Source organism: Mycteria americana, chromosome 2 (assembly GCF_035582795.1).
Source record: "Mycteria americana isolate JAX WOST 10 ecotype Jacksonville Zoo and Gardens chromosome 2, USCA_MyAme_1.0, whole genome shotgun sequence".
NCBI classification, from domain to species: domain Eukaryota; kingdom Metazoa; phylum Chordata; class Aves; order Ciconiiformes; family Ciconiidae; genus Mycteria; species Mycteria americana.
In genome coordinates this window covers 90,409,335-90,436,445 of record NC_134366.1, presented here as the reverse complement: position 1 = coordinate 90,436,445, position 27,111 = coordinate 90,409,335, and positions in this window count along the sequence as shown.

The following is a 27,111-nucleotide window of genomic DNA, read 5'->3' as shown; positions in this document are numbered from 1 at the left end:
ATCAGTACTGATAAGGATTTAAGTGGCTGAGCTTTAGGTGAAAGAAATGTGGGAAGGAATTCATTGTACTTTATGCAATATATACTGCTGAGTTTAATTATATTTCAAAGCACTGCCAAAGCTGGAAAATTCAATCAGATATTTTTCTATCTTCATGACCTCTGATGGGCTGACTTTTGCTGGCAACTAGACGCCCACCCAGTCACACTTTCTCTCCCCCTTCTCAACAGGACAGGGGGAGAAAATAAGATGAAAAAAAGTTAATGGGTTGAGATAAAGACAGGGAGATCACTTACCAGTTACTGTGATGGGAAAAACAGACTCAACTTGGGGAAAAGTAATTTAAATTATTGCCAATTAAAATAGAGTGGGATGGTGAGAAACAAAGACAAAAGCTAACACATCTTCCAACCCTCCCCTTTTTTCCCACAGTCTCACCTTCACTCCTCTACTGACTCTCCCCGAGAGGTGCAGGGGGATGGGGAAGGGGGGGCTGCGGTCAGTCCGTAACAGCTCCTCTCTGCCGCTCCTTCCTCCTCATGCTGTTCCCCTGCTCCAGCCTGGGGCCTTCCCGCGGGCTGCAGGGAAACACCCGCCCCACCGGGGTCTCTGCCGGGGCCGCAGGGGCCTCTCTGCCGGGGCGCCTGGAGCAGCTCCTGCCCTCCTCCTGCTCTCCCCTCGGGGCTCGCAGGGCTGTTTCTCACCCCGTTTCCCTCAGCCCCGGCTGCCGGGCAGCGTTTTGCCCTTCCTTCCCCAGGCTTTCCCCGAGGCGCCCGCCCGTGGCTGAGGGGCTCAGCTGGGCCCTGCGGCGGGGCCGTTGGAGCCGGCTGGAACCGGCTGTCCGGCACGGGGCAGCCCCGGCCGCTCCTCACAGGGGCCGCACCTGCAACCCCCCCAGCAACATCTCACCATGTAAAGCCAATTATGAAATGGCCAAATGGCCAATTATGAAAAAGCCAAAATGAAACACAGAATAAAGCAGCATAATTACCTCTAAATAACAATCTTTTATTATTTGCATTTGAATTTTGTAGATGAAAATTAAAGTTCCAGTAACAGACCAAAGCAATAATTGCCAGTGAGCTGAAAACTTCAGGAACTGGACGTAAGTTTTTTGTGTCCCTGCATTATTTATCACAATACAATAGCCACAATAAATAAGAACCAAAGAACAATTTATTATCATAAAGGTGGTCTTGTTACAAGAATAAACACTAGACTTTGGTTATGCTGCAACCTAACCAGTTGATTTGGTCAACCAAAACCAAAACCCAACAACAAACAAACCCCCCAAAACCCAAAGAGCTCTTGAATTACACAAACATGATCCCTACTCTGGTATTGTTGTGGTTTAGCCCCAGTCAGCAATTAAGCACCACACAGCTGCTCACTCACTGTCCCCCCCCCCGGTGGGATGGGGGAGAGAATTGGAAGAGCAAAAGTAAGAAGACTCGAGGGTTGAGATCAGAACAGTTTAATAATTGGAACAACAACATAAAAAATTGTAATGAGAAGGAAAACAACAAGAGAGTGAGAGAGGAACAAAACGCTGGAAAAAAACAAGTGATACAACCGCTCACCACATGCCAACCAATGCCCAGCCAGTCCCCGAGCAGCGATTGCTACCTCCCGGCCAACTCCCCCAGTTTCTATACCGAGCATGACGTCATATGGTATGGAATAGCCCTCTGGCCAGTTTGGATCAACTATCTTGGCTGTGCCCCCTGCCAGCTTCTTCCCAGCTCCCGGCAGAGCATGGGAAGCTGAAAAGTCCTTGACCAGTGTAAACATTACTTAGCAACAACTGAAACATCAATGTGTTATCAACATTATTCTCATATGAAAATCCAAAACACAGCACTATAGCAGCTACTAGGAAGAAAATTAACTCTATCCCGGCCAAAAACAGGACAGCTATAAAGATGGCTTCCTTCATGCACATAAAGCTTGAAACCAAATTTTATGGACACCTATGAAAATGCTTCAGGTTTATTCTGTTAAGGGGAGATCTTTTAAAGTCACCAATTGTCACCAAAAGTCACCATATACCAATTTATATGGGGTTTTTTTGATGTTAAGTATATGCTGATGTATGAAATTGCATTAGGATGTAAATTATTTTGTTTGAGAGAGAAGCAAAGTTAAATAGTTCTGTGTTTCATAAAAAAGGTTCACATTTTGAATGCTGAATTAGACACAGTTTCTCCCTGTTTTCAGAGAAACCCACAAGATATCAGAAGTCTCTGATGCAGGACGCTCTCACAATCTTAAAACATCCCAAAGGCTCTCAGGTTAGTGACCTAAAATGCAGCCCTACAGCTTCCAACAACATCTCGTTCTTCTCCAACTATTTCTTATAGATACTTTCCTTTCAAGAAACCTTCCATCTTCTCCTGATATCAATAACATTTACTTCCAAAGTTATTACAATTTTTTTTAAATACTAAAAGAAAGCATGTTCAACATCTATTTACCTTGCCAGCCATATATATATTATCCTTATTACTGTGCCTCAAGACCTTATTTTTAAATGTGTCTGTGTGCCTTAAGATGAATATAGGAATGAAATATATTTTCAGAAGAACAGTTCAGGTTACCAACTCAAACAAGGCACAAAAGTTAGCAGAAGTGGCTGGAGCATTTCTGGTGTCTGTCCATATATGTAGACAACTTTGGAAAAAGGTAGTCCTCAGAGTCCTGAAAACCAAACTCTACCGTCTCTGTAATACTCAGATTGCAAAGTGGTGACAGAGCCACTGAAAAATTTCTAAGCTTTTGGAGTGCTTTAGTTTGGATTATTTCTATACATGTACCAGTACTCATAAAGCTATATACAGGGTCATACCTACTGTTTCTATACGTTTAGATGTTAAATCCCCTATATGTAGTGGACTCAATGCAGTGGATCTATGCCACTGCAGATTGCACATAACTCACCTCTTGAAGAGATTTACAATAGACAAAGTCTGTAAATTTCAACCAGTATAATGATATTCTGCATCCATAATGACAACTAGAAATTCTTTGAGTTTATAAAACAGACGTCCATTTCTACTACAGTGATACTTAACTGCAAGATTATTTTCCTAAATATATTGGAAGAAATGTATTAACAAACTTAAATACTGAATGTATGAATAAAACTGGATGAAACCAAAATCACACTGATACCTTAAGATAGAGCACATGAAGAGCGGGATTTACTTAGCAGCATGGCAAGGAAAGGAACCTCTCTGGTCATGAAGCCTGGTCTGTTCTATTGATTAGAAACCTACGTTTTCAGACTACTTGAGCTATTTTCCTTTATTTCTCCTATTTAAGCTACTTTAGGACCTTACTCTTAATTTTAAACCTTAGTTTATTCTTGTCCAGTTCAGGCTTTTTGCTTACTGTATTTCTTCTCTTACACTCAAGATATGAAAGGAGAGTAATTAGTTTGCCCCCTTGCCATCATTTTTCTAGGCTGGGTAATTTAAGTCTCAACTGGAAAGGAAGGCTTTCTTCTCATCTGATTATCACCTTTACAACTTCAGCTCTCCTGAATATAGAGCCAGTAACACCTTACTTAGGCAGGTAAGCATTGTCTTTGTCCACCTTTATCTGCTGATAAAGCTCCCTTTTAAAACATGTGATTGTTTTTAATTTAAAAAAGCAGGACTTGCATTTTTTTCCCTATTTCATTACACTTCAATCATTTCAAGCCTAAAGGTCATCACTTTTCAAATGATATCTCAAGCCACATATCTAGCCAAAATGTCTCAAAATTTCATGTCAGTGTTTGTTCACACTTCATGTTTTGGAGACAAAGTAATGAAATAAAATATTAATGAAATCCTAAATAATGAAAAACACTATTAACCTCTCTCCAGACAAGTATTTTTTCTTTAAGCATAACATACTGCCTCAGCTTGAGCCATTTCTATCCATTTTATAACATTATGCCATTATCCTTTTTTTTTTTCCACTAATTGTTTCCTATGGTGCATTGAATCAAGTGCACTGCTTAAGTAGAGACATGGGTCTCTAGAATTTCCTTTTAGTTAGAAAAGTCAACCTTGTGTAAATCCTTGCTACATTTAACCTGAAAATAGGAGTGATGCCAAGCTTCCCACCAAGACTTCACTTTATTGCTCCCAGTTATATCTGACATTTTTGTTTATATTCATATTTAGAGAAATTTTTAAAATTTTAAACATATGAATGAGGTCTTTCTGAACACTTTGCAACTGATATTTTGTTCCCATAGTCTTTAAATTTTTTGTCACAGAGACACATTAAACACTACTAAATATAAATGAAAATGTTTTCATATTGAATATCTGATATTAGCAATATTAACTTTCTAGAAGACAGCTAAAGTTACTTTCAGATCTTTCAGAGTTGGATACCAACATCTTATAAAGCCTTAAAAAAATCTTTTTTCCTCATGAATGTGGTAGTTATGTAAATGACTCCAACTTAAATGTGTTGGAGTATTTGAATACTTTATGTATTCAATTTGAATACTTTATGTATTCAAATCCAACTTAAAAGTAAAATGCTTAATGGCATATATTTATTTCAATCTGTAAGTTAACTTTATAAGTGTAACATAAAAGCATATTTGGGCTGGACTAGGGACTATCAAACAGTGGTTATTAGACAGTAATTGAGTATTGCATTAAAGCTTGGAACAGCCGCAAGGGACACAGATAGAGTAAAAATTCTGCAGAGATAATAGGTAATTTGTAGGAATATGTATCTATTTGGATTCCCTTAGAAGTTTCCCAGTTGATGGTCAAAACACTAGTTCAAAAACAACACCACTTAAATTGGAAGATGAAAGTAAACAAATATAAGCTGACAGATCAAAGTAAAGTGTTGTCTTCAGTAATTTTTGCTTTTCATCCTTGTTATACTTTACAGATCTTGCTGAACAGCAGAAAGTATTCTCATTTTTTTGTAAAAGACAGCATTAAAATACCTTTCACTAGAATTAGAGCTAAATAAATCTTTTCAAACAAAGCAAAACAAGATAAACTAACCTGCGTCCAAAAGTAATTACGTTCTAAAATATGCATGAATTTTGCTGATTTTTCTCAACTCTGGGCAAAGGCATGAATAAGCTTTGGCATAATACTGAGTCAAGAAAAATTAAGTTATTGCTCTGTTAGAAAAAAAAAGATATTAACACAGAACAGGTATGTTAGTAATACTTTTTTAACACTGATCACACTATTACCAGAGAAGCCCACAAAATAATAGCTCCTTAAAGCAAGAAAAAAAGGGAAAATAAATTTCAGTTCACTGCAGAGGAGTGGCTTACCCATTTGTTTTTCATTTTAAACATTTCAGCTTAACAATCAAAATGTCTGTACTCAATTGCAAAGTGGCCTAGCAAAATGTCCAGAGCACAAAGCACTAAAATAATCAACTTAGCAAAAGACAACCCATCAAACATGTAAAACAGCACTTCAAGTTTCATAATTGCTCTCTTGTGCAATGTATAGTTGTCCTGGTTTTGGCTGGGATAGAGTTAATTTTCTTCATAGTAGCTAGGATCGGGCTATGCTTTGGATTTGTGCTGAAAACAGCGTTGATAACACAGGGATGTTTTCATTATTGCTGAGCAGTGCTTACATAGAGTCAAGGCCTTTTCTGCTCCTCACCCCACCCCACCAGCGAGCAGGCTTGGCGTACACAAGAAATGGGGAGGGGACACAGCTGGGACAGCTGGCCCCAACTGACCAAAGGGCTATTCCATACCATATGATGTCATGCTCAGCATATAAAGCTGAGGGAAGAAGAAGGAAGCAGGGGATGTTCGGAGTGATGGCGTTTGTCTTCCCAAGTAACTGTGACGCATGTTGGAGCCCTGCTTTCCTGGAGATGGCTGAACACCTGCCTGCCCATGGGAAGCAGTGAATGAATTCCTTGCTTTGCTTTGCTTATTTGCATGGCTTTTGCTTTACCTATTAAAGTGTCTTTATCTCAACCCACGAGTTTTCTCATTTTTACTCTTCAGATTCTCTCCCCCATCCTAATGTGGGGGGAATGAGCAAGCGGCTGTGTGGTGCTTAGTTGCAGCTGGTCTTAAACTATGACAATACTAAGGTAACACAATGGGTTTAGGTGGCGAGCCATTTTCGCTTGTTTTCATCCCATAGTCTCACAAGTACTTGGAAGTCAAGAAGTGAAGAAATCAGAGAACACTAGAGCCAGCAGACATACAGTATTGCCACTCAGAGAAAGTAACATTGACAGGACTGATACAGGAGATCACAGAACAGCATTATAAATATTTCAATACAAAAACGGACTCAAGATTAAAACAAACAAACAAAACCCACCTGATGAATAAACACCCAGAAAAACAGGCACTGAATCTGCACCTGACAGTTTTGCAAGATGTTTAAAATAAGACCAAGGTGTAATTTACCCTCAATTCTGCCAAAAACAAAATGCAACCAACTAATATTTGGAAAAACTGAAATGATTTTTATTATTAATAGAGAAGCATAGCTAACCTCCATCTGCCAGTGAAAAGCCCAAACTGTGAAATGATGTGAAGGCTAGAACAAAATAAATTCCATGTGTATAATTCTAGTGCCAATGTTATTACTACTTGGAGTCACAAATCATTGTAAAATAACACAAAAGGCATGAATTTTGAATAAGTGAAGACAAATAAATAATTGACTTGAATAACATGAAATAGGATATTCACCACCATTGAGTGTGTGCAGCTTGAAAGTATGTAATTATTTCTTTATCATAATAAATTACCTTTCTAGTAGATAATTACAAGCTTGTTCATATACATGAAACGGTGAACAACAACAAAAAAGCTGTAGTGCACAGAAATTCCATAAGCTGAAGCAATGGAGACTACAATAATACAACAAAGTTCATCTGCCTTAACTGACTACCTGTACTATCTGCAAAATATCACCTTCATGATGGAGAGATTTAACTACAGGAGAGACTCTAAAGACTTTTTTCCTGTCATGGGCTTGGCACATCAAGAAAATATTGGGATCTCAGGCAGCTTCCCAGAAATCAGGCGCATCATCTGCCTCACCTCTAAAAGGGAATTGAACAACTATCATGAAATACTTGCCTGGAATCACTGCAGTGATTGAAAAGAGTCTTGTTATTTCAAATATTTATCTCATGTGGTCATGAAAATCTTCCTTAGTACTCCCAATGTACATTTAACAAATAAGTGGTTCCAATCACTTTCTTCTATATGTAGAGTCTACTACTGCTTCTGTATGACCACAGCTTTTCTAAGCTGTTTGAAAAACTTGTGAAATTTGGCCTATATTTGATTTTAGGGCTTGGGCACTTATAACAATTTTACAACTTTTATACAGTAACTGACTCCTTGCAGTTCTCCTCTGTATGTTGCTATCTCAACATTGAATTGAAATGTTGTGTCGAGATGACCGTGTCTAGTGGCATTGCCTCTTATTCACTGTGTGAATAGCATCATTTTCAGTCATGTTTTTCTTATGATTACATGCCAATCTCAATACTCACAAAAAGGTCAGTTGATGTGGATGGGACTGTGTCTACTGATGAAACAGGTTTATCATTAATCTTTGGTTTAAAGACAAAGGAGTAATTTTTTGTTATTGTTATACACTTACAACCTCTACATATTCAGTACTAATGAATGCATGTACGTAAATTTAAACCACACTGAACTGAACACTTAGATTTTTTTTTTTAATAAGCCTGACATTTCAGAATTGTATTGAAAGATACACACCTGCCATATATAATGGGCATAACTCAAATCTACCAAAGGACTAAAACCAGAAATCACAGAAGAATACAAACCTAAAAGGTAAAAGAGGAAAGAATCCCTGAAAGCAGAGATGTACCAAAAGGACATTTTATTTTTACTTTCTTCATTTTTCTCATTACAATTTGTTAGAGAGAGAACTTTTGGATAAATAAAAAACCCACCAAAACAGCCCCCCTAACAAAATTACAGTCAATCTGTGTAATTCTGGAATACGCACCCATTCATATTTTACCTAGATTTAGTAGATTTGTGATTTTTTCACTCCATCCACCTGATTTTCATCTACCATCTCTCCACGCTACATTGGTATTATTGGCTAATACCACACACCAAATAAACTGAATTATGACTAAATCCTTCCTTCACTTTTAGAAATAGAGAAATTTCTAAAATACTGTTGTGATTGGGTTTGGGGGGGTGGGGATGTGGGTTTTGTGGGTTTTCTTTTGTTTTTAACAAAGTATAGTTTTTTATGGGCCAGATACATTGTTAATATGTGGCAGAGATCAATCAATGCTTTACTTCTGAATGGCATCTTAAAGATGAAGAAATAATCCCATAGTAATTTATTCAGGTAGAAGCATAAAACTAATACATAATTTTAACATGCTTTCATATAATGTATATATTCATATACATACATTTCTCATTTTCTACCCAATCATTTTTCAATTAAACTTCGCACTCCAATTGTAGAAATAGATCCTTAGCATTTATCACATTTGGACCCTAACTGCTAGGGATGATCAGCTTTTACTTTGGATAAAATCTCCCCCCACCCACATCCCATAGGAAGGTTTTTGGCTATTTCAGAAATGCACATAGAAGATTTCACAGTATCAAAGAACCGTGGTTGCACCACAGCATTTCTCAAGAGGTCTCACTGTCAGGAATAACATTAATATTTATGAGGGGAAACAAATGGTTAGATAAATAATTAAAAGAGGGACATTTTAAGGAATAAAAGGGAAGTATTTTTTCATACTGCACAACAGTGCTTCCTGTCCTAGAAAAAAATCTTAATAAAAAAGTAAACAATGTGGCATGAATTTTGACATTTCTGTGTAGTTTTATTTTTTAAAAAGTAACATGAACAAGACTAAAAACCTACCTTGTGCATGTTGATGCAAGCTCCTGATGCAACCTTTATGTAAGTGTGTCTGCCACAGTAGCTATGAAAAAAAATCTTTTTACTTTTTCTAAAAGAATGAGTGACAACTTTCAGTTCACAGATTTATTCTTATGCTTTAATTATTCATAACCATCATATCAGCAAGAATGGAAGCAACTCATAAACTGGATTCCACTGATACAAGAGTAATATGTATTAAAAGAGGAAGACACTGACATATTTTTTACAGTTTATTTCACCATTGTTTTTTCATGCAGTTGAACCAACCCATTCTACTTATGGTAAATGCATTTCTCTATAATCTGTCTGCCTGGTAACTGCACAAACCTCTCTGATACTATGAATCAGTGTGATGAGTCATGAGGCTCAACACTTGGTTCAACAAGGCTAAGTGCAAGGTCCTGCACTTGGGCCACAACAACCCCATGCAACGCTGCAGGCTTGGGGAAGAGTGGCTGGAAAGCTGCCCAGCAGAAAAGGACCTGGGGGTGTTGGTTGACAGCCGCCTGAATATGAGCCAGCAGTGTGCCCAGGTGGCCAAGAAAGCCAATGGCATCCTGGCTTGTATCAAAAATAGCATGGCCAGCAGGACTAGGGAAGTGATCGTGCCCCTGTACTCGGCACTGGTGAGGCCGCACCTCGAATACTGTGTTCAGTTTTGGGCCCCCCACTACAAGAGAGACATTGAGGTGCTGGAGCGTGTCCAGAGAAGGGCAACGAAGCTGGTGAAGGGTCTGGAGCAGAAGTCTTATGAGGAGTGGCTGAGGGAACTGGGGTTGTTTAGCCTGGAGGCTGAGGGGAGACCTTATTGCCCTCGACCACTACCTGAAAGGAGGTTGTAGAGAGGTGGGGGTCGGTCTCTTCTCCCAGGTAACAAGTGATAGGACAAGAGGAAATGGCCTCAAGTTGCGCCAGGGGAGGTTTAGACTGGATATTAGGAAATTTTTCTTCACTGAAAGGGTTATCAAGCATTAGAACAGGCTGCCCAGGGAAGTGGTTGAGTCGCCACCCCTGGAGGTATTTAAAGGACGTTTGGATGAGGTGCTTAGGGACATGGTATAGTGGTGGTCTTGGTAGTGTTAGGTTTACAGTTGGACTTGATGATCTTAAAGGTCTTTTCCAACCTATACAATTCTGTGATTCTGAGGCATTTTTATGCAAAAAAGAAACACTTTAAGGTATCAGAATAACTTAATTCTGTCCATGTGACTACTACTACTGTAATTTTATTGTGTCATTGAATGAGACCTACTAGATGCTACTAATAATTTTTTATGCACCTTTCAGACCAATAGAAATTAAACAAAAAAGTCCACATTAAGTAAAGTTCTATTGAATTTTGTCAGCAGAAAAAAAATATCTCTGGCAGATGTAGAAATGGTAAAAACTTACTAAGAAGACAACAAAAGTTCTGGGGAGACATATTAGTGGGCAGAATGTAGTTGAAAGTGCTCCAACATGCATAATTATGACAGTTTCTCACATGGCTCTGCAGTTTGTCACCTGATAGATGCTAAATTATGTGATGAATTACACAGTCATGTAATAAACTGCACGGATGCTTTGAAAAGCTTAAGCACCAACAGAAAATCATTGAAAAGACTGCCAGCTTTAGGAGTAGACTGAAGGACATTTTGAAAACTCTGAATTAATGAATTGTTTAAACCAGGGTGACTTAATTTGTGACTTAGAATCAACACTACAGGGAGTAGAAAAAGGACGAAGTAACTTTTCCTGCCCATTTTCTCAGCTAAGTAGAGTTCAGCTTGGAACACTGGGATGCTTTGAAAAGCATATGTCTCAAGGCAGTATTACCTGTGGTTTCAGGTTGCCTTATTGTAAGACATGTTTATAAGATAAGGATAGAATTTAGTTTTTGAAGTTTTACAGATCAGCAAAAGACAAGCAAGGTAACCATACAATATATGAGACTCTGACATCAGACGTCTATCATCAAATAATATGAAGAAAAATAAAAATTTTCATTGGTTACCTAAATGCAAATCTGACTTGAAGAGTTTTACATTTCTCTGTCTATGAGACAAAGATGATGTCTGTAAAAGTAACATCTTGAGGGGGAAAAAAAAATCTAATATTTAAAATGCAATTTGAAAAGAAAATGCCCATATAACCCTAACACCACTTGTAATCAATTATAAAATTCAGTGAAACAGAGAGAAAGGAGATGCATTCATTAAATCTAAAAAATATAGGACTGGAAGTGAATTTAAGAGGTCAACATGCTTGCCAGGTAAGGCAAGGCAGGACAAGTGAGCCTACTTGGTAGACTTTGATCTCCAGCAAAGCAGATTCCAGCCAGCTTCTTGATAATGTGAATGAATGTTTGTTATTATCACACTTAGAAAGTTTTCCCTAATGTGAAATGAATTTTTTTCCCTTGAAATTTGAGTTCATTGTTTGCTGTTCTGTTACCAGTAGACATGGAGAACAACTGATCATTATTTCTTCTACACCAGCAGTTCACAGTGGGTTGCCGTGCACCAACATGCTGTGACTACAAGCGCACATAGAAGCAGCCAGTTGCACCACCAGCAGAAATACTGATTCCATACTTACATTTCAAAACATCCTTATGATGTCCAACTTTCAAGTTTTTTTGCTTTAGACTAAACAAATGCACTTCCTCCAACTTTTTCTTAGCAGCTGGTAGTTTGTAAACATCATTCTTACTGTGTTCATCTGTATGCTCTCCAATTTGCTTTCAACTGTTTTAAGTATAGTGCTCTGTTTCATGTAATAGCCTAAGTTGCCTGCATTCTCCACCAATTTGTTGCACTCCAACTTGTGCAGTGTATGTGGGCCAAAGAAAACCCCTCTCTATGCAAGGCAAGAAATTCGGGTTGTTTAGCTTGGAGAAGAGAAGGCTCCGGGGAGAACTTATTGCAGCCTCTCAAGACTTAAAGGGAGCTTATAAGAAAAATGGGGACAAACATTTTAGTAGGGCCTCTTGCAACAGGACAAGGGGTAATAGTTTTAAACTAAAGGAGGGTAGATTCAGTCTAGATATAAAGAATAAATTTTTTACAATGAGGGTGGTGAAACACTGCAACAGGTTGCCCAGAGAGGTGGTAGATGCCCCATCCCTAGAAAGATTCAAGGTCAAGTTGGACGGGGATCTGAGCAACCTGATCTAGTAGAAGATTTCTCTGCTCATTGCAGGGGGGATGGACTAGATGACCTTTAAAGGTCCCTTCCAACCCAACCCATTCCATGATTCTATGAATTTAATAGTAGATGAACTGAAATCCTAACAGTCTGATCAACTAACTATTCCTAGCCCAGATTTAATTATGATGAAGAAGAAAAGACCTCTGTTACATAAAAAGTCCCCCAAATAATAACACAATTAAACTTAATATACAGACACTTCCTTGTGTGCTGTCCTTTAGTCTCTGATACTACGCTCATCCTTCCCCTGCCCCTCTTGGGATTATGTGAATGGGTGAATGGCTTCTTCCTCCTCACTCTAGGACCCTCTTGGGATTATTTTGTATGACTTCTAACATGCTATACATCTTGATTTCTTCACTGATGCACAATTCTGTATTACATCCAAGTGTACACCATAAAGCTTGTTTTACATACACTTGTTACTTGTTCTGTATTCCCTCTCTGATTCCCAAAACTGGTTTTGTCAAGGCTGCATTCCTTCAATGATTAGTAATGGCGCACTGGTGAGCTCTTCATAGCCCTGGGAACTCTGGTATCACCCTGATACCCAGCCCTTTACCCAAGGGCTCCAATTATCATCTTATGCCTGTACTCCTTTATCCTGCATTTTTATTTGCGGGTAATAGAAAGGACATTCTACATCAAATAACTACTTGTTATTATTGTTTATTAACTACAGAAACATAACTAAATTAGTAACAGTAGATTTTGCATCACATGATCAAATAATGCTAAACTAAAACTGAACAGATTAAGTAACAGTTATCTGATTGTTAGACAATTGCTAACATAGTTAAACCAAGCTTCAGACAAGCCTAAAACAAGTCCAGGCAAAGCAAACCTGCAAGTCCTAGTCTGGAGACTTTATAGACTTAATGTAAAAGCCTGTGATCTGCTATTAGCAACAGTAATCCTTACTGTCTACATAATACTCCAACTGAAATATTACCAGAAATAAGAAGTCAGCTGTATTGTATATGATGTCTGTCTTATTACATTCAAGAACACAATCATGTATTACTTATACTCAATGCTTATCACATTTAAAAATACACTTTGCCACTTATAAAAACCAAATAAAGCCCACACATTCTTGATCAATAATAAGTTTGTACTCTTTAACAGCTCCAAGAGTGTTTTAACCAGTAACAATTTAAATTACTCCCTTCAAAGTACACAACTCACCACTAGAAAGGAATGATGTTAGATTTAAGCAATATCTATGCTAGGAAAAATCACATCACACTCTGACTGCAATGATGCTCCCATGCAAAAAGATGCAATGAAATTATGGCACAGCTTTCAATAAAGCCAGAATTTCATGCCAAGTACTTTTACGATTGTCATGAAAATCCTCTTTAAGTATGGATTTTTACCATCTTGGTAAAAAAATTCAAAACGTTCCCCATCCCTTGCCAAAAGCAAAAAAACCCACCTGAGACCTGTTTACACACTTACCTATCTTCTCCTGTATGCCAAAATATACACAGATGTGAGTTTCAGGTTATCTTGTATCTGATCATTAGAGTAAAAACAAAAAGATGAGCACTGTACGATTTCTTCAAAGATATTTAACATTTAACTGCATTAATTCAGGTCCAAATTGTACTATCCACTTACCAAAAACTTAAGGGGTAAATACTCTGCTATATCATTCAATTGCTGAATTCAATGTTGAACGCAATATCCTGTATTTGTATTACACAAGGATGCATGGCTTCCATTGTTGGTGGTTGGTTTTTTTTTATTTCAATGTGGAATGAATTTTACTCTCCATTAAGTCAACCTGTCTCCTAAAGGTAATTCAAGCAAAGAAACAAAAAGTGTTTCATTGCTGTATTTCTTTCCTCCTAAAATTAAAATAAACATCAAATCTGACAACTGGAATTTAGAAAGGAATTTCTCTTTCAGTTGCAATAATTGTTAGATATGTGTGGGTGATTTTTACCTTCCTTTGTATTTAACAAATCTTCTGGCAGTGCAAGATATTAGTGCATCAGGTATATTCACAATGTTCTCAGCCCTTGCTGCTTCCTTTCTATAGCACATAATACCTATTACTTTTGCTCTTTTACTACAGGCCTTAAGTTTGTTAAAGAAATTTCATAGTAATATCATTGGAGAGTGTTTTATGTTCTCTGATGGTATGCGAGTGACCTAGAAACTTTGTTAAATTAAGTCTTTAATTGTCTGCTGACAATTTCACTGAAGTCCATTCTGCTATGAACTTTTCATTATTATTTACAGCTACTTTCTGCCTCATTTTTATTTACTCCAGAACATCTTTTTTTCACCATACTGGCCGCTTTAAGCTCACATGCACTACCACATTAGCACAAGCGGGCTTAATGTAAGTGTTCGTTTAGGTGTATTTAAATGCTATCTTTAAAAGAAAACAAAACCAAAACCAACTAAACAGGTAACACGTACACAAACTAAATAGAAGCCAGCTACGCTTCGAAAATAAAATGTAAGCCTTTCAAGCTCTGTGAAAGTATTAATAAAAATTATTTCATAACAACTGAAAGGGGAATTATCTATGCACTTCTTAGTATTTATAGATGTTTATGCTACTAAAGTTCATCTCACTTTAGAGAAGCTATTAAATGCTGTGCAAAGTCTAGACTCAAACCAAAGTGCACCACTGAGTAAGAGCAACCAAAAGACCAAGTATGTTTAGCCAGAGTGGCAAATAAATAAAAATAACTGTTTTCATTGCTGAAAAGAGTTTACTGACTTTAATTTCAGGAAAAAAGGTAAAAGGTCTACTGTGCTTTTCTTGCAGGCTAACATAGGTTTTACCCAATAGTGCCAAATTATGATAAACCAGTACAGAATAGCAAGTTACTACATGGATAATCTGCATCCCCAGACACAGACTAACTTCTGTCCTCTGCACAGCAGCATTTGGTACACACTTAGCAAATTTGTTTTTCTTTAATGTCTTCCAGGACCTGCTATTCCTTCATCTTTTTGACAGGAGTTCTAGGTAACTTCATCTACTTAAGATGATATTGCTTTATATTGAATACACTTTAATTATATTATTCTTAAGTAAATATATATTTTATTTGTAATTGCTTTTTAAACAATGGGGTATTACAGGTTAAATCTAATTCATAGGCTGCATGGAAATATTAGATTCTTTACTATTAGAACACAGGAGGTATGGCTATGTGACTATAGTAAACTGAAATATGAGCTTAAGTTCAACAAACTTGCTGTTGAACTTTGATTGCTTTGGTACTCCTCTTTGAGAGTCTCATACATAAATGGACTAAGAAATCAAGCAGGGCTGCTGTCTACAGAAACGGAGTCAGAATTCAAGAGCAGCTTTAGAAGATAATATGAAAATTATTCACTGAAAGAGAAAGCTGTAATGGGTAAAGTGATATTCTCATCCAAATAAAATCAAAAACAAACACTGAAGAAAACCGTACTTCAGGAATAATCACAAACTAATTTCCACAGGGGAAAAAAAAAAGGCTACTGACTAATTACTACAGGGAAGAAGACTGATCCTTGCACAAGCAATGGAGGCTTTGTGGAGCCAGGTGTGGTCCAGGCTACAATGCAAGTCCCAAGAGATACATGCCTTTAAGACTTGACATGGGCTGTTGGTCAAAGAGTCCAACAGGTCAAGAGACAGCAGGATGAAGTACTTTTGGAAAGCAGGAGAACTACAGCTCAGAAGGGATGGTGCTACGTGTGACCATTCATCACATGATACCAGCAAACTTGTTTCAAACTGATGAAATTGAACTCACACTGCAAAATTTTTCTCATCATCTGTAGATGATGGAAGACAGCACATACATCAATGGCAAAAATACTTAGCATTTATATACCCTTTATTTAAAAGTAAACTTTTAAAAAAAGTTCTGGAAGATAGTATCATTTTCTTGTCATCTTTATGCCCCCCTCGCAATTCTTGGCTGTCTGCCAAGAATTTTTGTAAGAGGAATAAAAGTCCTAAAGCAATCCACAATCAACATCTACGTAGGAAGTCATAAGCAAAATACGTAGACTAATACTACTAAGATCTATGTTTCTGTGTTATATATTTAACCTTGTAAATGAATAAAAATTAATTTATTTAAAGAAAGCATATTACACTTCCAATGAACACTTTCAGCTATATAGAACATATTTTCTTTTATTAGAGTGATGTTATTTTCATTATTTTTCTACTACAATACTTGACTCATATTTTACATGTAAACTGACTATCTCTGAATGGCACTTTTTGTCCTCTGTATTAATTTTGCTATTTTTCAATGAATTACAAACCGTGTTAATTAAAATTGTCTCATGTTACTGAGTAGACAATGTAACCTGTTTACCTTCTTCTCAGAAAATGAACCAAATTGCAGCATCTGTTTCACTGAAAATAATTACTGTTTTCAACAGGGACAAAACATGCAGGAAATACAAAATGATGAATGTAGCATATTTGTGATACAACAGTGTAATTATTTTACTTAGCAAAACATTACAAGAAGATTTACTTTTTCCTCCTGAATTAAATGTCGAAATGAAGTTGTATTTTACCCTAAGCACTTCATTAATTTTGGTAATTATTTCCTTTATTGAATTCCTTCAATATTCTTATTTGATTCTGAATGTTCAGTAGTGCTTGCTACTTAAACATCACAGTAGTAATAATTCTTAAAGGCCAACTATGAACTAGAAACAATTAAAATTCTTGAGTTCATTATGCTTCTCATAGGTCATAGAGCTCAACATTATCTTATGTTAGTTATGCTCAGCTAAACATACTCACATTCTGAATGTGTTACTTTGACAGCTACCAACAATCCTAGTCCAGATAATTAAAAAAGCACTACAATAAATGAAGAGCACTTAGCTTCATCCTCTATCACAGTGGACATTTGTAGATCAAATCTGTCTCCATCCTCAAATAATCATGGAATCATAGAATCATTTAGCTTGGAAAAGACCGTTAAGATCATCGAGTCCAACTGCAAACCTAACACGGCCGAGTCCACCACTCAATCAGGTCCCTAGGCACCACATCTACACATCTTTTAATACCTCCAGGGATGGTGACTCAACCACTTCCCTGGGCAGCCTCTTCCAATGCTTGATAAACCTTTCAGTGAAGACATTTTTCCTAATATCCAACCTAAGCCTCCCCAGCACAGTATTAGTGATGAAGTATGAAAATAAGAAAGGCATACAAAAACTGACTGGAATTTGACATTCAATACAGTTGGTGGAGAAAAAAAAAGGATAGAGAAAACTGTTTCGTTATTTATATCTGAGATTACAGAATCACAGAATCACAGAATCACAGAATTGTATAGGTTGGAAAAGACCTTTAAGATCATCGAGTCCAACCATAAACCTAACACTACCAAGACCACCACTACACCATGTCTCTAAGCACCTCATCAAAACGTCCTTTAAATACCTCCAGGGATGGCGACTCAACCACTTCCCTGGGCAGCCTCTTCCAATGCTTGATAACCCTCTCGGTGAAGAAAAATTTCCTAATATCCACTCTAAACCTCCCCTGGCGCAACTTGAGGCCATTTCCTCTTGTCCTATCACTTGTTACCTGGGAGAAGAGACCGACCCCCACCTCTCTACAACCTCCTTTCAGGTAGTTGAAGAGAGCGATAAGGTCTCCCCTCAGCCTCCTTTTCTCCAGGCTAAACAGTCCCAGCTCCCTCAGTCGCTCCTCATAAGACTTCTGCTCCAGACCCTTCACCAGCTTCGTTGCCCTTCTCTGCACACGCTCCAGTACCTCAATATCCCTCTTGTAGTGGGGGGCCCAAAACTGAACACAGTATTCGAGGTGCGGCCTCACCAGTGCCGAGGACAAGGGCACAATCACTTCCCTAGTCCTGCTGGCCATGCTATTTTTGATACAAGCCAGGATGCCATTGGCTTTCTTGGCCGCCTGGGCACACTGCTGGCTCATATTCAGCTATCTGTCAGCCAACACCCTCAAATCCTTCTCTGCCAGGCAGCTTTCCAGCCACTCTTCCCCAAGCCTGTAGTGATCATGGGGTTGCTGTGGCCCAAGTGCAGGACCTTGCACTTGGCCTTGTTAAACCTCATACAATTGACCTCAGCCCATCGATCCAGCCTGTCCAGGTCCCTCTGCAGAGCCTTCCTACCCTCCAGCAGATCAACACTCCCACACAACTTGGTGTCGTCTGCAAACTTACTGAGAGTACACTCGATCCCTTCGTCCAGATCATTGATAAAGATGTTAAACAGAACTGGCCCCAACACCAAGCCCTGGGGAATACCGCTTGTGACCGGCTGCCAACTGGAGTAAACTCCATTCACCACCACTCTTTGGGCCCGGCCATCCAGCCAGTTCTTTACCCAGCGAAGAGTACACCCGTCCAAGCCACGAGCAGCCAGTTTCTCCAGGAGAATGCTGTGGGAGACCGTGTCAAAGGCTTTACTGAAGTCTAGATAAACAACATCCACAGCCTTTCCCTCATCCACTAGGCGGGTCACCTTGTCATAGAAGGAGATCAGGTTGGTCAAGCAGGACCTGCCTTTCCTGAACCCATGCTGGCTGGGCTTGATCCCTTGGTTATCCTCTACATGCCATGTGATGGCACTCAGGATGATCTGCTCCATCAGCTTCCCTGGCACCGAGGTCAGGCTGACAGGCCTGTAGTTCCCCAGATCCTCCTTCCATCCCTTCTTGAAGATGGGTGTCACATTTGCTAATCTCCAGTCAGCAGGGACCGCCCCAGTTAGCCAGGACTGCTGGTAAATGATGGAAAGGGGCTTAGTGAGCACTTCTGCCAGCTCCTTCAACACTCTCGGGTGGATCTCATCAGGCCCCATAGACTTGTGAGTGTCTAAGTGGTGCAGCAGGTCACTCACCATTTCCCCCTGGATTATGGGTGCTCCAGTCTGGTCCCCATCCCTATCTTCTAACTCCAGGGGCTGGGTACCCATAGAACAGTCGGCCCTGCTAATAAAGACTGAGGCAAAGAAGGCATTAAGTACCTCAGCCTTTTCCTCATCCTTGGTCACTGTGTTCCCTCCCCCATCTACTAGGGGCTGGAGATTCTCCTTAGCTCTCCTTTTGCTGCTAATGTATTTGAAGAAGTGTTTTTTGTTGTCTTTTATAGCAGCAGCCAGACTGAGCTCTAACTCAGCTTTGGCCCTTCTAGTTTTCTCCCTGCACAACCTCGCTACACCTTTGTAGTCCTCCTGAGTTGCCCACCCCTTCTTCCAGAGGTCATAGACTCTCCTCTTTTTCCTGAGTTCGAGTCAGAGCTCTCTAGTCAGCCAGGCTGGTCTTCTTCCCCACCGGCTTGTCTTTCGGCACCTGGGGACAACCTGCTCTTGTGCCTTTAGGACTTCCTCCTTAAAGAATGTCCAGCCTTCCTGGACTCCTTTGCCCTTTAGGGCTGCCTCCCAGGGGACTCTCTTGACCAGTCTCCTAAACAGGCCAAAGTCTGCCCTCCGGAAGTCCAAGGTGGCAGTTTTGCTGACCCCCCTCGCCACTTCTCCACGTATCAAAAACTATCATTTCATGATCGCTCTGCCCAAGACGGCCTCCAACCATCACATCGCTCACAAGTCCTTCTCTGTTGGTGAACAAGAGGTTCAGCGGGGCACCTTCCCTCGTTGGCTCACTCACCAGCTGCGTCAGTAAGTTATCTGCCACACACTCCAGGAACCTCCTAGACTGTTTCCTCTCTGCTGAATTGTATTTCCAGCAGACATCTGGCAGGTTGAAGTCCCCCACAAGAACAAGGGCTAGCGATCGTGAGGCTTCACCCAGCTGCTTATAGAATAGTTCATCTGCCTCCTCATCCTGGTTGGGGGGTCTGTAACAGACTCCCACCACAATATCTGCCTTGTTGGCCTTCCCCCTGATTCTTACCCATAGACACTCCACCCTATCATCACCATCATCGAGCTCTAAACTATGCAGACACTCCCTGACATATAGGGCTACCCCACCACCTCTCCTGCCTCGCCTATCCCGCCTGAAGAGTTTATAGCCATCCATCGCCGCACTCCAGTTGTGCGAGTCACCCCACCACGTTTCCGTGATGGCCACCATATCATAGTTTTCCTGCTGCACAATGGCTTCCAACTCCTCCTGCTTGTTGCCCATGCTGCGTGCATTGGTGTAGAGGCACTTCAGCTGGGCTGTCACCCGTGCCTCCTTCATAGAAGAACACCCCTTGCGTGCTTTGAGGCGTTTCACTGGTGTTTCCCTCTTGGCTCCCGTTGCCTCAGTATCCCCTGGCTCAACTCCGCTCGACTTCAGCTGTGCCCAAGCGTACCCCTCACATCTCGAGGACTCAGGCCAAGTGTCCTCGCTGGCAGCCGCTCCCTCTAACCATGGCACGTCGCCCCTCAGCTTCTCTCGGGCAAGCCTGATATTATCCCCCTCCCACTTCGAGTCTAGTTTAAAGCTCTGTCAATGAGCCCTGCAAGTTCCTGAGCAAAGATTCTCTTTCCCCTTTGAGAAAGATGAATCCCATCAGATGCCAGCAAACCCGGTGCGGCGTAGGCCATCCCGTTGTCAAAAAAACCAAATCCGTGGCGATGACACCAGCCACGGAGCCATGCATTAATAGATTGGGCATCTCTGTTCCTTCTGGTGTCACTGCCCACCACTGGAAGGAGAGAAGAGAAAATAACCTGTGCTCCTGAGTTTCTTACTAGCCGTCCCAAGGCCCTCAAGTCTCTTTTGATCACCCTAGGACTTTGTGTTGCAGCCGAACTAGGACTTCGTGTTGCATTACCCTCCACAGCACACTTTTTGACCGTTATAGGAAGTTCCACAACCTCCATGGTGTTAAGAAAAATCATGAGTGACCAATACTTCGCAAAATGTAGCAAAAAATAGTAAGTTTTACTTTGAATAAATGACTTGAAGAAGACTATAAGACTCTGGACTACCAATATATCATTTTTCATAATGCTTTTTATGTGTTTCTCATATAAATTAATCATTCCTCTTTCAAAATTTCACTGCTAGAAGCCAACAGATTACAAACAGATCTACAAATTATTCTCATGTGTAACTATGAATATACATTATTAAACCATGAATGGTGAATTATATCATTTAAACTTGGATATTTGTAGTTGGTGTGGAATTAGCCATGAAAATAAATGCTCCCCACCTTGATGATTCTAATGTTGCAATATGCTGAATAAGTATCAATCATGTATTACAGGTTTTAGCATTAAAGTACTTACTCTTTCAGACTCGGGAGATAGTTCCCATTGCAGCAAAGAGATTAATCGCTCCTTTTTCAAGTTTAAAGAGAGGATGGACTGTACCCTCCTCCTCCTATCCTCTTCTCATCACGTTTTCCCTCATCTCCAGAAAGTAGGAGACATTCATCTTTCAGGTACAAAAATGGACAAAATCCACTAACCTATCTCAAGGGAAAAAAAAACAATTTGACCTACTGCCTCAAGCCATTGTCTAGGTTTCTTGATTGTCTTAATCTTCTGCTCCTGTAGCTCAGGGTTAGCTTAGGACTCTGTTTCCAGTTGTGGTGGGTTAACCTTGGGTAAGGGCCAAACTCCCACCCAGCCACTCGCATGCTCCCCATCCTTAGAAGAACAGGTTGAGAAAACATGATGAGAAAGCTCGTGGGTCAAGATAAAGACAGGGAGACCTGTTTACACACTTACCTATCTGCTCCTATATGCCAAAATATACACAGAAGTGAGTTTCAGCTTATCTTGTATCTGAGAGATCTGATCATTAGAGATCAGAACCAATTACTGTCACAGGCAAAAATAGCTTGACTTGGGGAAAATTAATTTAATTTATTATCAATTAAAACAGATGTGGGTAGTGAAAAGCAAAAATAAAAAATTAAAACACCTTTCCTCTCCCCTCTCCCAAATGCAACTTCACTCCTTCACTCCCCACTCCTCCACCCTATCTGAGTGGTGCAGGGGAGAGTGGGGGGGGGCAGTATATGGCCAGTACATAGTGGTCTCTCCACTGCTTTTTCCCCTCTCTCATTTCCTCCCTGCCTGGCGTGGGCTCTCCCTTGAACATTTCAGTGCTTTAACTCCACCACTGTATTTTTCAGATGCAGACCAGAACTGCATACCATAATTATGATGTCAAACTACCACAATCTGAAATAGATGCAAAATGAAGTTGTCTTGCTCCCAAGCATGCTCCTTTCTCTCCTGTACACTTCCTGATGATGCCCCACATTTTCTTTCCTTTATTCCTATTTGATGTTAGAGTAATCTTCTAGATATATTCTCTCTTTCACGTACTTCAAGTTATTCAGAAAATGCAGTATGAAGCAGTTTTGGCCAAAATGTGTTATGTTCTACATTACAACAGACCTGATAAATATTTTAAGTAAAACAGCATATTACATACTACCCCTACACATATTTTATCTTTATTTTTGTCTTGTTAGCCTACAGCATTTAAAACTCTGAGAACATGCTTTCCTTTAGTTGCTACAAATTTTAACAAAAGGTCTTCAATAAATTTTTCATGTTCCTACTGGGATGAAGGTAAATACTCATCTACTTTTTTCCCACATGGAGTAAAAAGGATGACTTTAATCATTCATAGGAGGTGAGAGTCCAGTGACTGCTTCCTTCCTGCCCTGAGAAAAAAAGGAATTACGTATTTAATTACTCCGTAAATGTATGTTTGTTCACCACAGTATGCTGCAGTAATGTAGATGTTCCTGATATCAGTAGCCTTAAGTGCATTTTATTTTTAAAAGCACACATTTTTGAAGCTAATGTCAATCTTCTCTGAACTGTTTTTCCATACAGTCAATGCTGCAACATCCAAAATGAAATTATTTTTCCCTCAAGTCAAGTCTGTTTTGCCCGTGATGGCAATTGGTAAGGAATCTCCCTGTCTTTATCTCGACCCCCAAACTTTTCCATCTTCTTTTCTCCCCTCGTCCTGTTGGGGAGAGGGACAGAGAGAGCGGCTGGGTGGGCACCTGACAGCCAGCCAAGGTCAACCCAACACACTAGTAAAAAATTGTAATTGGCAAACAGTGGAGACTGATGACAGTAACAGGATATTCTAAACTAACTGGCCTGCAGGATACAAGCACAGAGTTTACATCTCAGTACACAAATTTGAGAAGTTATATAATGAAAAACATTCAGAAGACTGGGACACAACTCTGAAGAGCACTGCTTTTCAAAACAGCTCCAGGCTGGTATGAAGCATTACCCAGAAGGCACAGTGTGATGGTGTTGGATCTGTGAAGAAGGGAGTTTTTGTAGGAATGATTGTTCTACTACTGTAATTGGTGCTGCTGCAACTGCTATGATAATAAGGTCTAGTGGCTAAATGTGAATGTAAATGCTAATAAATCGATGAGGACTCAAGAGACAAAATTATGAAAAGACTGGAAAGTGTACCTCAAAGAGACAGAGACTTAGGAAATTCATTCAGGGTCCTTGTGGCACTGTTTAGCGGCCATTTCTGATGGAAGTATAAAGTGGGGGAAAGTCACTTTGAGTAAGCAGGGCTCACGTTCAGACTTACTAAAATGAATTTTATCTGCAGTTCAAATAAGATTTATAGAATGAGTGCCAAGTTGATATTCCAAACAAAGTCTATTTAAAATTGGTGACTTAGACCTATTCGGAGACGATATTAATAGCATTTTAGTTATTAAATTGAGTATTAAGTATTTTAGACATTTATAAGAGAAATGCATATTTACTCTCTTCATATTTTAGAGTTTTGGAAAGCTTCATATCTGATAAACCCCTCAGTCTTTAGTGAATAGAAGAAGCCCAAGAGAACAATGTAAATGGAGAAGCACATCTCCCACCGAGTTCAAAAGAACACAGAGTTTGATAGTAACAGCACTTTTTAAATACAACCAGGGGCCTTCCAGATGAAAGAAAAAGAGCAGCAAGCTCTCACCTCTGTGCCCTCCACCTTTTCTGTTGAGGGTGGAAGAGACGTGCATGCACATATCTGTGCACGTTTTGGAAAGGAAACTTGCTTTCTGCTCAACACAGCAAAGTTTGTGGGCATATTCAGTCTTACAGCAGCATGAAGCTTTTGACAACTCTATTTCCTCCCTGAGTCATATAAACAAGGTTGAAGCCATGTTTTAAAAACAAACAAACAAACAACCCCCAGCCCTCCAGTTATTGCAGCATTAGCTCTGCTGTGCAGAAAGCTACTTCTCCTTATCACCAGAAATGTGTTCTACATTTAAAGCTTTCACTGTGTGAATATTATTATTCAACCATATTTTAAAAGACATTTTAGAAAATGAAAGCAAAACCCAGACAGCCAGTTATCTCATTCTGCAGATGATCTAGAATGATGTCACCAGTAGTCTGTCCCAGGTATCCTAATATTTGCTTTATGTTGATTTAAGTGATTTCAATTATTGAATATACTAATTGGTGCTGATTTGAGCATAAATATACCCATTTGCCACTTGCTATAGAACCAAGTTTTTTTCCAGACTTCACTGGATACTCAAACTCTACATCTGCCAGACATTAATTTTCCCTTTCTTTGCAGCTCCTACAAACCAGTTACAAATTGTCAATGCAAAACTCAACTGCACAATAAAAATTGAGAATAAAGGCTAATCTAAAAGCAACTAAATATTAAAACAAAAATGCATTCAGCAGAATATTCTTGGAATATTTATTTTAGCAAATAAGTAAAGCCTATTTCTTAATAAGTCATAGAAGCTACATTTTTTTAAAGACAATTTACGCACACCTAGTTCAGAAGGTGGTTCAAATCATCATTAACATCACACCTTCAATGTACATTATTATACTGTTCAAGGCACTAAAATATTATGGCAGTGCAAAAAATAACAAACCTGAAGTGAGAGTTAATACATTATTTCATAGAATCATAGAATCATAGACTGGTTTGGGTTACAAAGGACCTTAAAGAACATCTAGTTACAACCCTCCTGCCATCAGCAGGGACACCTTCCACTAGACCAGGTTGCTCAAAGCCCCATCCAACCTGGCCTTGAACCCCCTTCCAGGGAGGGGGCATCCACAACTTCTCTGGGCAACGTGTTCCAGTGCCTCATCACACTCATAGTGAAGAATTTCTTCCTTATATCTAATCTAAATCGATCCTCTTTCAGTTTAGAGCTGTTACGCCTTGTCCTATCACTCCATGCCCTTGGAAAATGTCCCTCTCCAGCTTTCTTGCAGGCCCCCTTCAGGTACTGGAAGGCTGCTATAAGGTCTCCCCGCAGCCTTCTCTTCTCCAGGCTGAACAACCCCAACTCTCTCAGCTTTTCCGCATAGGAGAAGTGCTCCAGCCATCTGATCATCTTTGTAGCCCTCCTCTGGACTCGTTCCAACAGGTCCATGTCCTTCCTATGTTGGGGGCCCCAGGACTGAATGCAGTACTCCATGTGGGGGTCTCACGAGAGCAGAGTAGAGGGGAGTTTCTGCCCTCTTCACACCCTGTTGTTTTTACAGCAGAAGTTTGAAAACAGTGTTGAAATAACAGCCATTTTATCTTAAAAAGTACCATTATGACCATAGAAAATTCCTGAGATGCTTAAATGCAGAAAGGTTTTATATATTGGTATGTAGCTCTGTATCATAGTACCAACAGTATTAACTGATCAGGAATCAGTAATGAAACCATATTTGTTAATAGCATAGCCAGTACTGTGACTTTTTCTACCCATCAAATTCAGACAGTCCTCCAATAAATTATCATCAAGGAACACATGAATAGTCAGCACATTGATGTACAGTCCTTCCAGATCCTTGGCCATGTTTACACTCTCTAACTGCAGTTTGTCACTCGGTCAGAATTGTACCCCACATGCAAGTTACTAAAGAAGATGAGACAGCTCTCAGTAGCTGGTGACTGTTTGTCTCTTGCTTAAAATCCTGTATCACTGCCCTGTCTCTGTCACGAGACTTCAAATAAGGGTGTGCTTCATATCCTCATGATAGGTAGGTGGACACAGTTCAGTGAGGAGAGGGTATACACTACAGCATCACGTATGAGCTCATAGCTATGTACTTCACAAGCCTACTCTCATTTGCTTTCATAATGGATCAGTGTCTCCATATGGGTTAATCGTACAAAATGCTAGGTTGTTTCCATTTGCACGTTGTGCTTTTCAGGCCCTAAATTTTGATATTTCTTTACACCATGTGAGGTAAAGATAGCACTCATCTTGTCCTTTTCTCATAGTATGATTTTTTAAATTATACTAAGGATATGAAGAAACTAGCATTTTAAGCAGCAAATAAATTAAGAGGCTTATGAGGTTAAACAATATTATTTCAATGTAGAAAGAGAGGGATGAATTAGTCATTGGTGACTCCCTGGAGACCAAAGAAATTATACCTGGAATGACTGCACACTTCATCTCTGCTTTCACATCTTCATGTAAATGATTTTGTTTTAGAGTTTTCTTTAATATTTTCAGAATAATGTTTGAGAGCAGACCCCAGAACACTATTAGAATCTTTATGCAAAATCCTCTAACCTTCAAAAAAAAAAAAAGGGCAAAAGATGCTATGTAGATCCTTAATCACAGCTAATTGTTTTACTCCATGCAACATAAGATGGCATAATTCTGTCAACCCAACAGTCAATGTATTGGAAATTAATTTAACCCAAGGAATTGGATTGACCAAAAGAAGAGTTTTATTATTATCATGTGGACAATAATGAGGATCATGACAGCACTTATGATAATCTACGATCTGACTGGAATCATTACTTGAAAGAAAAAGTTCAAACAAATGTTTCTTAAAAATACAAGTTAAGAAGCATAAAATGAATTTTTATTCTTTAGCAAACTATTTGCAGCTCTAAAAATAATATTACAATGGAGTGGTTCTTCTATGCTAAGTAAGGCAGTTACAATATAAAAGACAATAACTGACTCAGAAAAGATATCGTTGATATTCTTTTGCAGGTGACCCCTTAGTGCTGTGGGTATTCACAAAGGCAAAAGCAAGAAGAGTCCCACTAAACAGGCTAATA